At 33.5% G+C, this 17,736-nt stretch overlaps 1 long non-coding RNA gene across 1 annotated transcript in view; it reads right to left on the reverse strand.

Annotated features, from left to right (window-relative positions):
• The window catches only part of LOC115302026, a 231,708-nt gene that overhangs the window by 109,024 nt on the left and 104,948 nt on the right, over nt 1-17,736 (reverse strand). The gene's annotated exons all lie outside the window — the stretch shown is intronic.

Consider the following 17,736-nt stretch of genomic DNA (forward strand, 5'->3'; position numbering starts at 1 on the left):
TCATGAATATATGGGTGAAAACACTTATATTATCCATATTTACGACATACCTAATAAGTATATATAAAATCAGTAGCAATGTTAATTATGCAAGGATTTATTGTGCCTATAAGAAATAACAAAAATATTATAGTCAACTGCAACCACATTAACCAGCATTTTATTGTCTGCTAAGAAAATATTGGCCATATCATCAGGTAACCAATAATTATGGTTATAATTTTAAATATTTCCCATCTCTTAATAAAAAAAAGTCTTAACTGTGCACTGCTGAGGACCTCAAATTGGAGAAGTCCTGCTAACAAAGCGCAATTTACTGCTCTCGGACTGCTCTTCACGGGGTAAAATGGAAACAAGTATTATCCTTTACAATATGCATATTTTTATTATGAATACAATAAAAATAGATTAACTGGGTGATTAAATTCCTTTTAATATTTTTCTTGTGATTCAATACATTTTATCAGGGTTGTATAACTCTGTTTCCCATTGTATGCTTTGAATAAAAATCTGAGCTATTTGGAGAATTTTCTGTAAAGAAACACATTGGTTTATTTAAGCATCGCTTTCTCTCTCTTTTTTAAAAAACTTTCTCCTCAGAAAATAATGGTGCTTAAAACCTAGAAGGAAATAGTTTTTGTTAAATAAATTAATGAATGACTGGGGCCTCTGAGTGGCTCAGTTGAAGCATCTGACTTCAATTCAGGTCATGATCTCATGGTTTGTGAGTTCGAGGCCCTTGTCAGGCTCTGGGCTCTGTGCTAACAGCTGGGAGCCTGTTTCCTGTGTCTCCCTCTCTCGGCCCCTCCCCTGCTAATGATCTGTGTCTCTCTGTCTAAAAAATAAAAAAACATTTTCTTAATTTAAATTAATGAATCATTTCAATATGTGACCAACAAGTCAGCATTACTATTTTTGAGCTTCCAGGTTCTTTGATGCTATTTTCTCCTTTAGCTACTTGTACATAAAAGGTGACACATTGGTGGTTTTTTTTTTAAATTATATAGAACTTTTTTCTACAACCTGGAAGTATTGCTTTCTGCACATTGTGCCCTTGTCAGTTTCAAGGTCACTTACTCCTAGGAACCTACTCTGTCAGTTACTTTAGCCTGTTAATTGTCTTGGTCATAGAATGATCCAGTTTATCATATTCCCTTGATATTTGCCTTGCGAATGGAGAATGTACTGGTCAACAAGATTAATCACATACCCGCCAGGTAAGTGTGCTTTACCTGCGTGCGAGTCCCGGCAGATGTTTAAGCAGATCTGGTGCCCATTTAGTGTTGTTGCATTTGTACCGATATTGAGAACTGCATATGGAACTTACTAGCTGTTTACATCAACAAGCCAGACGGCTTATCATATATTCCTTACTTGAAGCTATGTGTCTTACTTTTTTTTTTCATTCTCTGCAAAATGGAAATTTGCCTTATTCTATTTGCTTAGAGAGCTAGACACCTGTTAGATTTCCTTCCTGAGTCTCCACTCTCAGTAAGAAAAAATTTGATCTAAATGTATATAGGTTTCAGGGGCACCTGGGTGGCTCAGTCGGTTAAGCATCCGGCTTCGACTCAGGTCATGATCTCACAGTTCGTGGGTTCGAGCCCCGCGTCGGGCTCTGTGCTGACAGCTTAGAGCCTGGAGCCTGCTTCGGATTCTGTATTTCCTTCTTTCTCTGACCCTCCCCTGCTCACACTGTCTCTCTCTGTTTGTCAAAAATGAATTTAAAAAGCATAAAAAAATTAAATGTATATAATTTCCTGTCCTGTTTAAATTATGGAGTGTTCTTGGTGAATACCAAGCTAAACTACAAATACTAAGATTACATTAGTAGTAACTTTAATGAAAATGTATTTTACATAAATATATATGCATATAAATCACAAAATAAAATGGTCAAATATTCTTTAAAATTTTTTAAATGTGCTAATATTAATTTTAGTCCTGAGGTGGTAAGGAAATTTAATCAATCAAGGCACTGGAGAGGGAAAAAAATATAACTGGAATAATTTTCCCATGTCATTTTGTAAGTAGAGATCATTTAAATAAGCTAGTATATAAAATGTAATCAAAACAGTTTAATAAATGCCTTAATAGTACTGTGAAAATTAATGGCTTCAGTGAGAACTAATTATCTACCTGGCTGTTTTAAATATTTAAAATCAGTTTTTGTTCTGCATCTTCTAAATTCCAGTTACTATTAAATAACTTCATTAATAATGTTAAAGTGCAGCTTATACATGATGATTAAAATACAGAGATACATTTCCTAGCATAGAAAAGCCTGGTAAGAAGAAGAAAACAGACTTCGATATGGGTATATTATAGCACAGGATTGGTTCTAGCCCAGTTGGAGCATAATTGTATTCATTTCCTTAAAATGCAAATATCTTCCATAGGAAAGATATTCAAGCAGTTGGTACCTTAAAACTGAATAATGCTGCAGTTAGTGTAATAGGCGATTACAGAAAGAATCAGAAATAAAGGTAAATGAGTTGTTCTTCATTAAAATGCTAGCAGTGCCCTGGTGTTACCACCTAGTTAATAAATGGCTGAATGATGCTGCATTTTGATTGCAAATCTATATTTTCCAGATCACACACCATTGCTTATACGGTCTTTTGCATTTAATCATTGTTTCATGCAATGATTTATATGTGTAGAGCTTTGTTTTTTGAAATGTTTTTCACTTCTAATTTTGAGTTTTATAAAGGGTGCTCTTTTTAAAGGATTTTACTTATTAGTATTCTTTAAGATATTCCAGCTTGGTTTTTTTGTAAAGGAGAGACTTCCTCTAAGCAGCGATCTCAATAAGTATGAAAAAGACTAGAGTCTACATCAGCTTAAAAGAAAATAAAAATAAAATTATCTAAATATTTTACAGGAAACCATAACAGCTTATCAAAGTTTGGGTTTCATTTTTGCCCTTTTTTTCTTTTCATTTAGTATATTCAGTATATTCTACATAATTAGACATCTGCAACAAATATATTATGCTCATAAAGGTCAAATTTGTTCCTTGTTATTTATAGTCACTCTGTACACTTTTAGAGATTATTTGAAATAACAGATTTGGTTAGCTTTATATTTTGAAAGCAAAAAAGGAAAATATAATTGCCATTCTATAGTACAAAGATAGAAAAATATTCCTTTAATAAACATCTATAAGAAAGTTTTTCAACGTTCAGTAGTGTATTAAAAAACAAAAGACATATTGCATAATCAATTATTCTTTTTCCCCAGGGTTTAACTTTCAAAGTCTTTTACATATGAAACAGAAAGCTATCCCTATTAAAGGAAAGAATTTATTTTCTATGAAAGCTTTGCTTAAAAGCAATTTATTCCTACATATTGTATGACTTTTTTCTTTTTCTTTTCTTTTTTAGAGAGAGGAGAAAGAGAGCATGCACATGTGAGTGGGAGAGAGAAGAAGCTAAAATCTCCACACTCAGGGGAGCCTGACGTGGGGCTCAATCCCACAACCCAGGGATCATAACCTGAGCTGAAATCAGGAGTTAGATTGAGCCACCCAGGTGCCTCTGTATGACTTTTCTTATTAATGTCTTGAATCGTCCAGATTTGGACCTATGTCTTTGTAATCTGAAAGTAATTAATAGATTCTAGAACACAGTAACGAAAGGAAAAGTTATGTATTATACATTATTTCTGGGTCACATGTCCATGACACAACTCACCACACGTATGCTTTCCTGAAGTGGCAATTGTGGTGGAATGGCGGAATGAAGGAGACTTAGAAATAGCTGTAAGATTGGCCAGGAGCATGTTTTATGGTCTGTGTGTGTGTGTGTGTGTGTGTTTGTGAGTGTGTGTGTGTGTTACTGAACTCAGCTCCAAACAGTTTAGAAGTTTTCATACATAAAGGCAGACATTCAACAGCTTGCCTATAGGACTAAAACTGCATACTTCTGGCGAGAAGAGAGGATACAAGTAAAATGATATCAATATTGTTGAAAGAGGACTTTATTTATTAATTGTTTTTCAATATTAGGCGACTGAAACATTATGCTGTCATACACAGGTATATAACAATATTGGAACCTTGATTTTTCATACTATCAGCCAGGGAATATTCCTATGGCTTCCTAGATACAAAAGAAGAGCTGCACAATTAACCAAGAAGTACACAGAAAATATTTTGTAAACTTGAACTTGTGTTATCAAACTGTTTGATGGTTTAAGAGCTTGGGTCTGGAATCAGAAAATCTAACTTCCAGTTGACTTTCTGAAAATTTAGAGATGTACGATTCTTTGCAGATGAGTCTGTTCATAAGACTTTGCTTTTAAAATATTAGCTTGTTTCAAACCTTATTATGTTATATTTACAATAAGGCTTCCTTCAATAATTTTACAATCAGGTATGTAGGTCTCCTCTTGATAATTAACATAAAAATATACCTATTTTCCATTTGTCACAATTTGCATGTACAAATTACCACTTACAGTAATGGCAGAGTTATTTGTTGTGGAACCAATTCATCTACCAATGAAAGCTAGAAAAGCCACGCAAACTTTAAAAAATGAACAAACAACACTTGTTTCAAGTAATCTGAACTATCAAGCTATTCACGCATGAGGGGCCTCAAATCCCAATGAAAGCTACATGCCTCTAGAAGAACTTAAAATTTTGTCAACGATTTTTCACTTTGAGGTATTTGCTGGTTTATTACTGGTAATGTGTCCAAAGAGTTATAGTCAAATAAACAAACCAACAAAATAACTGAGAGACCAGAGTGAAAGTATAGATTTAAGTAATTCTATAAAACTGGGTAACAAAATTTGGATTTCAGAGATTGACAAAAAGGGACCTTTATACTGTGCATATTTCCAGTAAGGATCTTAGTTCTATTACCAAAGAGGGTGCAAAAGCAGAGATTGGCTAGCTCTTACAAAGAAAGAAACTCAGTTTCAAACTACTGAAACCCCATATTATATTAAATTAATATGCAACGATTCTAATTTCCTATCACAAAGAAAAAGAAAACCCTTTCTGTTAGAAAAAAACACCAAACAATTCTTTAAATTAGTCCTGACAATCATTTTATTAATTTTTAATGTTTTTATTTATTTTTGAGAAAGAGAGAGAGAGAGAGAGCATGAGCAAAGGAGGGGCAGAGAAAGAGGGAGATACAGAATCTGAAGCAGGCTCCACGCTCTGAGTTGTCAGCATAGAACCTGATTCGGGGCTTCAACCTGTGAACCCCAAGATCATGACCTGAGCTTGGAGGCTTAACCAACTGAGCCACCCAGGCACCCGGTCCTGTTAATCATTTTATACAAAGTAAATGACCACTCCCTAAGTGAGAAAACAGCAAGTAAAGACATATAAGTGATCTCAAAACTAAAATAATCAAAGACTTTAAGTATCTTGATAATCATTCAAGATAATGATGAGTAATTTCTCCAGATACAGCAGTTGAGTACAGACAGTCAAATGGAAATTATATAATGACAAAACACAATGAATGGAATTAATAAATTATTAAACTTAACAATAGATAAGGCATAGCTGAAGACAAGATTGGTGAAGTAGGGAAAGAGAAATATAAAAATTTTGACTGAACTATAAAGAAAAAAGTAAAGAAAAAAGCATAATGGATAAATGGGGCATAGTGAGAAACCAAAATAGTTAATTTGGGGACCAAGAGAAACAAAAGAGCGATGCAAGAGTGAAATTTCAAGAGATACTTTGAGAATTTTTGCAAAATAACTGATGATATTAAGCTTCAGATTCCAGAATTACTATGAATTCAAATAGGGAAACACACACACACACACACACACACACCTTCTAGGGAGCAATTATAAATCTGACATCTGACTTTCTGACCAAAAATATAAAGAACAGAATAAAATGCAATGATAATTTTCATGCTTAAATGAAACAACTACCAATCACTAATTCTTTTTTTTGCCATTTTAAAACATGTTTATTTATTTTTTAATGTTTTATTTATTTTTGATACAGAGAGAGAGACAGCACGAGAGGGGGAAGGGCAGAGAGAGAAGGAGACACAGAACCGGATGCAGGCTCCAGGCTCTGAGCTAGTTGTGAACACAAAGCCTGACGCGGGACTTGAACTCAGGAATGTGAGATCTGACCTGAGCCGAAGTTGGACGCTTAACCGACTGAGCCACCCAGGCGCCCCTGATTATCTTTGAGAGAGACAGTGTGCAAGCAAGGGAGGGGCAGAGAGAGAGAGGAAAAAGAATCCAAAACAGGATCCACATTCTAAGCTGTCAGCATAGCATCTGAAGCAGGGCTGGAACTCACGAACCCATGAGATCATGACCTGAGTGGAAGTCGGACACTAAACTGACTGAACCACCCAAGTGCCCTCCAGTCAGTAATTCTAGATCCAGTGGAAAAAATGTAAATAAAAAAGTGAAAGAAAGAACTTTCAAAGAAGCAAAAATTAAAAGATGAGATCACCAGTAAATCACATCGAATCAAATGCTACAGAATTTTTTTTTTAGCCAGAAGAAAAAGGCTATCAGGATTTGGTAACTATTACAGGGAAGAATAAACATAATGAAATGGAATGATAGCTGGAAAAGAATTAAGTAATATGATTTTCCCTTTGAGTTGTTAAATGGAAACTACCTATGGGCACCCTTAGTTATTTAGGGGCAGGTTTGGGGACAGTTACCTTAGGTAAAAGTCAATAAAGACTTTCAAAAGATCTCAGAGAGTTTTAGGGGTTAGAGATAACATGTTGTTGGATGTGTCACTGGACATAACTGTCTTGTGGCCCAATATGCAATTCCTTGTTATATAAGAAAGTGGTAGAAGAAAGCAATGGGAGTTAACTTGTAGGTAAGTATTCATCAGTAAGTGGCATATGTGCGCCCTGGGTTTTCAGTATCAACATAATTTTAGAATGTCAATACATCCTCCTACAAGTTTACCTATTTTATTATTTCCATTTTCCTCTATTGGCATAGATTTCATCATGAATTCAGTATACAAAGAATCTCCTGTCACTGGGATAAAATGAGTCATCTCTATTTAAATTTGGTTGTGATACAGAGCCACAGAAGGAAAACTGGCTTAAACAGTCCACTGGACCTTTATGATGTGGAATAATTATCATGACTTAACTCTTTCAGGATATGGGCAAAAATTTATAGAACACATATTCATTTAAATAAGATTTAAAACCACATAGTAATGATGAAAAGTTTTATTAATCTTTTTTTCAATATCTGGGTTAACTTATATTTGCTTCAACTTGCTTTCTTTTTCAAACCATTTAACAATTTAATTTGATTTTTTTTTCTTTGTTAAAACTCTCCTACCAATTCTTACCAGAGGTCAGCAGATAGAGATGTATGTCACAATCTAGTCACTCTATATCTCTCTAAATAGAAGGCGAAGTTTGTGCGCTCTCTGTTTCTCTCCCCTGAGTCAGTGATTTGTATCTCCAAGAGCAAATGTACACTTACTGAAGTACTGACTTTAGTTAAATATTAGTATTAACTTATTCCAAAAAAGGAAAGGTGCTCCAGGTTAATAGGAATAAGAACTATTTCAAATCTCTATACAATTCCCAAATTCTGGAAATGAGTTTTTAAGATAAAAAATGTCAGGATTTTATATATAGTATGTCATGTATGTGTGTGTATATGTGTGTGTATGTGTATATATATATATATATATATAGTGTGTATATGTATGCATGTATTTTAGCATTTACTTCATATTGTTTTTTTATTTAATGTTTATTTTTGAGAGACAGAGTGTGAACGGGGGAGGAACAGAAAGAGAGGGAGACACAGAATCAGAAGCAGGGTCCAGCTTTGAGCTGTCAGCACAGAGCCCGATGCAGGGCTCAAACTCATCAGCTGTGAGATCATGACCTGAGCCAAATTCGGACGCTTAACTGATTGAGCCACCCAGGTGCCTCCATTTAATTTTTTTTTAAACTTCATTTTCAATGGATGATTTTATTTATTTATTAAACATTTATTTACTTTGAAAGAGAGAGTACACATACACATGCGTGAGTGGGGCAGGGGCAGAGAGAGAGAGGGAAAGAGAAAATCCCAAGCAGGCTCCATGCTCAGCATGGATCCAAATGTAGGGCTGATTGACGGGCTGGACACAGAGCAGAATGTGGGGCGCATTCTCACAACTGTGAGGTCATGACCTGAACGGAAATCAAGAGGCAGATGCCTAACCAACTGCCCCTTCAATGGATGATTTAAAAATCATACTTTAAACATTATAGCCTATAAAATATATGTAATGATTATTCATTTATTCTCTATTTTCTTTAGTATAATTTTTGTGTATTCACCTAAAGAGTAAACTATTACTATTCATTTATAAATAATGTATAACATATATAACTTTTATAAATCATACACAACATATATATTGATATATAAGCAAATAATTATGTTATGATCATAATTTTTTCATTTCCCATCATATTATGATCATAATATTTTCCCACAGAATTCATTAAAACTACATAATAATTCCCTGCAATGATCCAATCTGCCTGTTGAAATGAAAGGTAGATTATTTTTAAATGCCTTCATGTTCTTTTGTTTTATTCTTATAATTGAGCTTTATTATCAGATTATATTTTCTGTTCTACAGTGCTACATTGACAGTCTATAAAATATTAAGGTCATTATATATTTGTAGTTCTTCTCAATGAAATTTTTTGTAATAAAATGGAAATAGTATATCAGTGTCAGCTTTTCAATATAGCCATAATTATATCAGAGTAACTGATAGAATCTTTTTAGAAAAGGCAAAAGAAAAAAGTAAACTCAGATGTCTACAAATTACCCCAGGGATAAACAAAATTGCAAAAAATAAGATTCATGCCAAAGTAAACATCAACGCTAACATATTGAATGACTTTTACATATTGAAAATTACATTTCAATGTAGCAAGCTGATTAGAACAAGAAAGTTTGCTTTAGTTTCTAAAACAGTAGCAGTTTTTAAATGTTTTTGCAATGAATTTTATTGAATGATAGTCCTGATTTCAATTCCTCCTCCCCCTCATAAAAACTCAGCACAAAATATAGGCAGAAACAAATCTTAAGAAATATCTTAAGTAGTGTCGTAAAATTAAAATAAATTTTGCTTAAGTAGGTATTTGCCCTATATCTCAAATTTTTCACTGCATAGATTTAAAAATATGTGGCTTATACTAATTTGTCTGTGTATATTGAAATGCAGAGAAACTAAGATCATGTCATCTTAACAGAGGAGCACAAAATAATAAAAGTTTAAGTGATATACTATGCCAAAAACAGTCACTATCATAAGGTAGACATTTAAGGACAGATTTAACATTTCTTTATCAGTAAGGTATCTATCTCTGTTCAATAATATCATCTATAATGTGAGTAGCAGTACAGTAGAAATATATTTGGCTACATCCCATTTTAATTTTTTTATAAGTTTATTTATTGATTTTGAGAGAGAGAGAGAGCACCAGCAGGTGAGGGGCAGAGAGAAGGAGAGACAGAATCCCAAGCAGGCTCCACGCCATCAGTGCAGAGCCTGACACAGGGCTTAAACTCAGGAACCATGAGATCATGACCTGAGCCAAGATCAAGAGTCAAAGGATTAACTGAATGAGCCACCTAGTCACCCCCCATTTTAATTTCCTTACAAGAAAGATTGAGTTAAACATTAATCTATCAATGTGCCTATAATTTAATAATTTATTTTAAGAATTAGGGGCTATTTTGAGTGTTTTCAGTGTGCTCATATAGTACTGAATAACAGATGGTAGGAAACAATCATGTACTGAAAGTTGTCCATAAACTATGCACATAAGGGTTAATATCTTCAGATACTCGCAATTTTTTTATAATATAACAAAATATTCTGAACTCACTGGTGAATCTACACAATAAATTGATGCCATTAAGTATGCATAATTAGTTGACCTATCCTATCCTTTAAAGGGATTATTATATTAGCACACCTCAAATAACTTCTATATAATCTTACTCTTTCTGTCCCCTAATAAACTATAAACATGTGAATCCCAAGCATATTTAATATGCCATCTAATGTGAACATAAATAAAATTTCCAATTTTTCTTCCAATTTTGTTGAAGAAAGAAGATAAGCACATTTTGATTAAAGATTCTTTGTGTGTCAGTCTAAGTAAAGGCACTTTGTTGCTATTGTTTGATAGTAGTTTTTACATACATCATTGCAGATGTTTGTAATCTCAAGTGTGGAAAAGATTTAGTTTCTCTTTCCTCAGCTCTTTAAGAATTAAAAGATTACAGATGAATTTAAAACATCTACGGATTTGCATATGATTGTGAAGTTACAAATCAGTTGCTTATTTAGGAACTTCATCTTGACCTGCATATCAACATATCTTCACAGAAATCAAAACAAAAAAGAATTAGTTGAAATGATGCACTTTCTTTCACTGATCATCAAAGAGTGTAGGATTAGAGTATAGGGGGAGTTCTTTCCTTATGGTAATTTTTTTGTTAATTTTAATAGGTAATGAACAAAGAATGAACAAAGAATTTGTAAATGTGAGTCCAGAGAATTAATTTATTTAGAGTGCACCTAGTGATGTACTTTCTCCTCAACCTTTTTTTTCCCCCTTCAACTCATTTCCCTTAAAATGACTTATAAACTCTGGAGATATTCAGATAAACCTCTAGATTCTCTTATGTCTCACTTTATTCTTTCTTTAGTATCAGCTTCTTACTCCCTTCATAATCTCATCTCATGCCATGCCTTTTCTTACTGTCTGTATGCTGAGAAATTTTAAACATTTGTATCAGGCACAATACTGCTACAAATAGAGTTTTACAATTCAGAAGAATCCCAGTACTTTGTTGACTACTTCTTCTCTCTTGTCCCACATATTTAAGGTAATATGCATGTTAATTCCACTTTAAATCTCTTAAATGTATCCCTTTCTCTTGCTCTCCACTGTTACAATTCTAACCCAAACTACCATTCACACTGTTTAACTGTAGCGATAGCTCCTTCATGATTTTATTTTATTTTGGTTAAGATATGTAAGATTTATCATCTTAACCAGTTTTAAATATACTGTTCAGTAGTATCTAGCTGTATTCATTCACACTGTTGTAAAATAGATCTCCAGAACGTTTTCACCTTGCAAGTCTAAAACTCTAATCTTTCAAGCCACAATTCTTCCCCTTCCTCCTCTCAGACCATAGTAATTAACATTCTATTTTCTGTTTTTAAGTACTTCACTATTTTTAGATATTTAATATTAGTAGAATCATACAATATTTGGTTTTTTGTGATTGACTACATATTTCATTTAGCCTAATGTCCTCAAAGTTCATCCATGTTGCAGCCTGTGACAAGACTGCCTTCCTGTCTAATTGTCTGTGTTATGTACAGACGACATTTTATTTATTCATCTGTTAATGGACAGTTAGGTTGCTTCCATCTCTTGGTTATTATGGATAACTGCTGCTACAAACGTGGGTGCACAAATATTTCTTAAAGACCTTGCTTCCAATTATTTTGTATATATACCCAGCAATGGGATTGCTAAATCATATTGTAGTACTATATTTTTAAATCATTGGAGGCACTGTCCTACTGGTTTCCGTAGCAGTTGCAAGATTTTATATTCTCACTAACAGTGCACAAGAGTTTCGATTTCTCTGCATCCTCACCAGCATTTATTCTGTTCCTTTCCTTTCCCTTCCTTTCCTTTACTTCCTTTTCTTTTCTCTTCCTTTCTTTCCTTTTCTTTCTTCTTTTCTTAGTGGTAGTTATCCTAAAGGAAGTGAGGTGATAACTCATTATGGTGTTGAATTCTACTTCTCTTGATGATTAGTGATGTTAATCACATTTTCATGTGCTTGTTGGCTATTTGTATATAATCTTTAAAGAAATGTCAATTTGAGTCCTTTGCTCATTTTTAAATAGGGTTATTTCACTTTTCAGTTGTTGAGTTGTAGTAGTTCTTAATATATTCCAGATACTGACCCCTTATAGATATAGATTTGTTAGCAATTTTTCCCATTCTTTACTTGTCTTATCTCCTCTTACCCTTTTCTCTATACCACACTGATTTTTCTCATTCATCCTCTATGAACCAGACTCCTCCCTTATTTTAGGTTGTTTGTGCTTTTCATTCTGTTTTGTTTTCCTCCTCATTCTATGAAAAGTAAACTGTAGTTTTTGAGCCTCAGATTAAATGTCATTCAATGAAATCTTTACAGACTTTTCTGCTTAGGGCAAGTTTCTAGTAATATACTGTGAAAGCACTCTGAGCTTATTTGTAGTATTTATCAAAATTATAATGGGATAATTAATTATTCAATTAATTATTTTTTCATATCTATCTCCTCAAATACAATGTAAAATCTATGATAAAGAACCACTTTTACCTGTCTACCAGTGTGTCCCCAAGACTAGCAAAGTTCCCTGCCTATCGAACTGTTCAATAAATACTTCTGAGTTGAGTAAAAAAATACATGAAGAATTAAATTTATTGTATGATCTCTACAGGACAATTTCAGCTGTTATATCAACCAATAATGACAGTTTGGGCAATATGGTACCTGGACTTGGGGCTTGGGTGTTATAATCTAGATGATACCTAGGAATAAAATATTAAACCAAAATCTATTAGGTTTAAAGGTATAGTAGGTGAAGGGTAAGAGGAAAACCACAATGTAATACAAGTTAGGAGTCTAGGGTCAGGCCAAACAAAATTTAGGAGCAGGGCTAATAAAAAAAAAAAACTGACAAAATCCTAGGAAATTCATATGAATGAAATTGAAGAGAGGTTTGCATGAGTTTACTGTCCTAGAGACACATTTAGGATAAGTGAGCTGAAAAAACAGTTAGTTTCAAGGAACACAAAGGTTACCATGATCAAGGTTATGGCCCGAGACAAGGATATAACTGTATTTTTCTTCAAACTTTAAATACTTGTTTTGAATTATTACATATTACCTCCTACTGTATCTCTTATGTCTTCCTCACAAGAAAACTGTATTACTTTACAACAGGTATTCCTAAACCATTTAGAAATGAATTCAAAGTAACACATGTAGCACGAAGAAATTTAGAATACTTTTTTGGATGAGGAGAATCCCACTAGTTTAATTGGTGGTCCAGTGCTCCAACTAGAAACATACGTAGTTGCCCGCCAGATATCATTTTTGCTGATGACCAAGGAACATGGCTTATTGTTTCTCTTTCTACTTGCTAGAATTTAATCATGTCACAATGTTTATTGTTTTGATCTTAACAATAACTTTCTGCAAAATATTTTACAATCACTTAGATCAGGAATATGAAGGCATTAACCTCAAATGGCAGTTTTACTTTCCCATTGTGATTTATTTTTAATTTTTATTACTCTAAGACAGAGGGCACTTTTTCATAAATAGGTAGAAGAAATTTTAATATCTTTTCCAGGTGATATTTAATACATTATTGTATATGAAGAGATTTCTGCCTTATTTCATAAAATGTCTTTTACCCTTTGAAATGCCAGCATCTGACAGTTGTGAACTCCTTACTTTGTTGAACAAGCTCTAACTCAGGGAAAATACCAAGAGTATATGTGATTGACCTTTGAAACAAGCCTTGCCTTCTATTGGAATTCGGAAGTCTCTGTGACTGAGCTGCACTCAAAGGAGATTTTTTTCCCTATTATAAATTATCTTACAAGTAATACTTGGTTTTTGAATTTTCAAACAATGTTACTTTCTGCTTGTATCAAAATATCAGACTAAAAGATAATACCTTCAGGGTCCTGACAGTTACATCGCTTAGTTATCATGTAGGTACTTATGGAGATTTTTCTTTCCCATAGTGCTTCTTGTTTTGATCAATATTACTTGTATATGAAAGCAAAGTGGCAAAATTCTAAGCTTTATGTTTATTTTATTTTATCCATACTACCTGTTAAGTATGTATCTATTTAGACAAATAAATTCCCCTCTTTGTGTTCCAGCTACTTGTCAGTAAAATAACGAGTTTTGAATAACAGCCTGTTGAGCTTCCTTCTACCTCTATCACTCTATGTTTATGTATTTGTGATGGGGATGATATTATCCCCAAGGATGTGAAAACTGCTTTAAGGGAAGATGGCGTCTTAGATATTGTAATAGTGTATGGCCTTCCAAAGGGCCACCATATATAAGCAGATATACAGTAAATCTTAAAAATTCATGAAACGAAAGAAGTAGTTATGAGCAGTATATTTAGAAAGGTTCCTTAGGAAGTGGGCATTGATAACAACAAGAATGGCAACAACAAAGGTTAGCAACACAGCTCCATGCATTTATGCACCTTGTTCCGTGGGCCCAGGCTACAATCATTGTTACACCTCGTTTTAATCCTTTTTTCACTGACACCATCTAATCCTATAATCACCATATAATGTAGGTCATACATATAGGCGTTTACAGTGACTCTTTTCTGTCCAGTTTGGTTGCATGTATACATTCCTTATTGCTTTCAGGTCTATATTTCTATGTCATTATTTCCAAGAGAGGACTTGAACCTTAAATAAAATTTCCCTTAGGAATAAATTTACACAATGTAGCGAAAGTTTTCTAGCTTGATAATAAATATTCTATTTGTGCTGAGAATTATTGGCCTTGTTAGTTCTGAATTATAAGGCATGATTTTAAAATGAGCAAAATATTCAAACATAATTCAATTTACTACCCAAATAAATATTTAGGAAACTTTCTCCTGCTTTTTAAATATTAGCTACAAAGTATACTACTACAAAGAGTGCTCTTTCTTATCATATTTGAATTCAGCATTTTGGAGACACAGTAAGCACATGTGTTTGTTTAATAGTTCTACTATAGATTTTTTTTTATTTCCATCTGCTTTTTATGAAGAAAAATTTTAAAAAGAAAGCAAAGTAAATGTAAGCAAGTGACCCAGGATAATAACAGACTTGTCATCAAAATGAAATCAGTTTTCACAAATGCTTACAGAATTCTACTCTGGAGGATTTTATACTTTATAGCAGAGAAACAGGTTAAGTATTCAAATTACAGTTATTACCAGTTGGTTCCCCAAAGTCTGGGAAAGTGGATAAGCCTGCCATGCCTTGCTACAGTTTCTCTGACTGAATGGCAATTTCCAACATAAACCAAATTTATCAGTGGTTAATACAGGTAACCTTTTCTAAATTGTAATAAACAAAAATGTCTAAGGCAGTCAATTAAGTGGATAATTAAATTAACATCCCACTGCATTGTGATGATATTTTGCAAATGCACATTCACACACAAGCATGAGTACAAAATACCCAGTATAAATACATAACGAGTATGCTAAGCCAAATGATGGTCCCCCAAAGATGCATATGTTATATATGCATATGTAACCCTCTGAACCTGTGATTATATTACATGACAAGGGGGAATTAAGGTTGCAGATGAAACTGAGGTTGTTAGTTAACTGGCCTTAAAATGGGATTATCCTGGGTTATTCGGTGGGCCCAGGGCAGTCACAAGGGTTCATAGATAGGGAAAAAGGAGAGAGAAGAGTTACAACTTGGCAGATGGCATCGTCCAGCTCTCTGGGCCATTTCTTGCTTTGAAGATGTAAAAGTGCCAAAAGCCAAGGAATGAGAGCAGCCTCCAGCAGCCAGAAAAGGCAAGACAATGGATGTGGATTCTCTCCTAGAGCCTCCAGAAAGGAACACAGCCTTGCCAATTTGATTTTAGCCCAGTGAGGCCATCTCAGAATTCTAAGCTCCAGAAATAATATAATGTGTTATTTTTAAGCTGCTAAATTTGTGGTAATTTCCTAGCAGCAGTAGGAAACAAATGGAATGAAATAAAATATTCAAAGACTTATATTACCAAGGCCAAATAAATTACAAAATAACAGAAATTACTTATGCCTTTAATACATTATTTCTGTAGACAGGCAGGTAGGACGGCGGAACAGTTCAGAAGGTCTCTGGAAATAACCTACTCGGTTTTAGATCCTAGCTTTTCCATATTCTGGGTGGGTAACCTTAACAAATTGCTAAATATCTGTGGTTCCATTTTCTCAATTTTGTAGGGGATGAAATAATAATTGCACCTCAAAATTAGACCAAATAAATACATCTGCTATTACAATCAATAGGACCTGGCACAGAGTAAGTCCTATGGATAGCTTCCTTATTATTTTTGCAATATTTATTATTTGCGCTATTATTATTCTGAGAGGCAACACTGTAGCATCCAATTCAGGTTTTATGTGATATTTTCTATAAACACAATTCTTTTGGCTTCAGTGTTATACCTGAAAGTACTGGTAGGAATTTTTAGCCTTGGATTAATTTTATAGATTGGTGCAGATTTTTTTAAGGGATGTTTATGATCACCTCATTGTCATAGGTGAGGCATGAGTCTGTATATCGGAGATAAATATGAAAAAGTTGATAATTTTTAAACCACTTGGTTGTGGGCATTTCAAAGTGAATTAGCCCATGTTGAAGATATTGTTCCTTTTTTGCAAATATGTAATGATTTTATGCATTGCTATATATGCATGTGTATTTTATGGATTGCTATATTTACATATGTACTGAAGACTTAAAATTGACTAATTATCTGCTATTTTGTGTTATATTTTGGTTAAACAGCACTGTTATGAAAATGAAGGTGTTTACTTTGGGGTGCATTTGTTTGTGTAAAGAAGACAATTTACACATAAGATAAACTTCTCTTTTTTTGTCCTCTCCTTATCGGGAAGTGTTGATGTTAGCAATTTTTATACAGTGAAACATCCGTTCCCCTTAATGTATTTATACCACCACAAATTCACTTATATCAAACAACCTCCAGGAAAGGAGAACATATTGTACATTGCTCAAAGCTACACAAAACCACTGAGATGTAAAAAATTATCTAATGAGAGTTTTTATTTTAAAAATGAAATTACTTTTATATAGAGAAAAAAAAACCCAAGCACTGCAAAATCTTAGGCTTCTTTTTTCTCCATTTCTGTAAAATGAATTTAAACATTCCTAGCTTCATCTGGTTTTTCCAAGTCTGTTTTTATTGTACATGATGGAAAGATGTTTTGTAGTTAGAGCCACATCAAACAGTGAAAGGTAATACTCTGATTGACTCAGCAACTTGTGGAGCTGGGAGGATGTTTTCAAAGTCATCAACCCCATACACACTCAGCTAAAATTTGACAGCATATTGAATAGACCAATAAAATGTAAATCACTTTTCATGTTCAGGATAGCACAGATCTCATATATTTATGCTGTGATATAAGCCCTTTTAGTTCCTCTATTTATGGTAGAAGTTAAAAATACATGATTGTTGCTTTCTTTTGTTTCCCTGATAAAATTTCATGGGCTTGAGGACTATTTTGAAGCTTATCTCTTTCCCTGTTCTTCTAATTAGGTAAGAAGGATACTGTTATTCTATGTTCCTTAGGTTAGTGTGTCCAATATCTGGTCTTTCTCAACATGGCCTTGACGTGTACTCCAAGTTTCTAGAGACTACAATTTCCTTATTTATTTTAAAGACAGAACATTTACCTTGTATTTTCACCAGATATCACCACTTTATAATGAATATGATAAATCAATCTTGTTTTCATTGAATGCATCGGGCATTCAACATCCAAGCCTGATCAAAATTATGATGTGGTGAAGATGAGAAAAAGAAAATTTTCTGTGTTCTTTAGACTGATCAATCTAGTCAAACTACAACTTAAATCTTCATTTATAA

The sequence above is a fragment of the Suricata suricatta genome, chromosome 9 (genome assembly GCF_006229205.1).
Source record: "Suricata suricatta isolate VVHF042 chromosome 9, meerkat_22Aug2017_6uvM2_HiC, whole genome shotgun sequence".
Classification (NCBI taxonomy): domain Eukaryota; kingdom Metazoa; phylum Chordata; class Mammalia; order Carnivora; family Herpestidae; genus Suricata; species Suricata suricatta.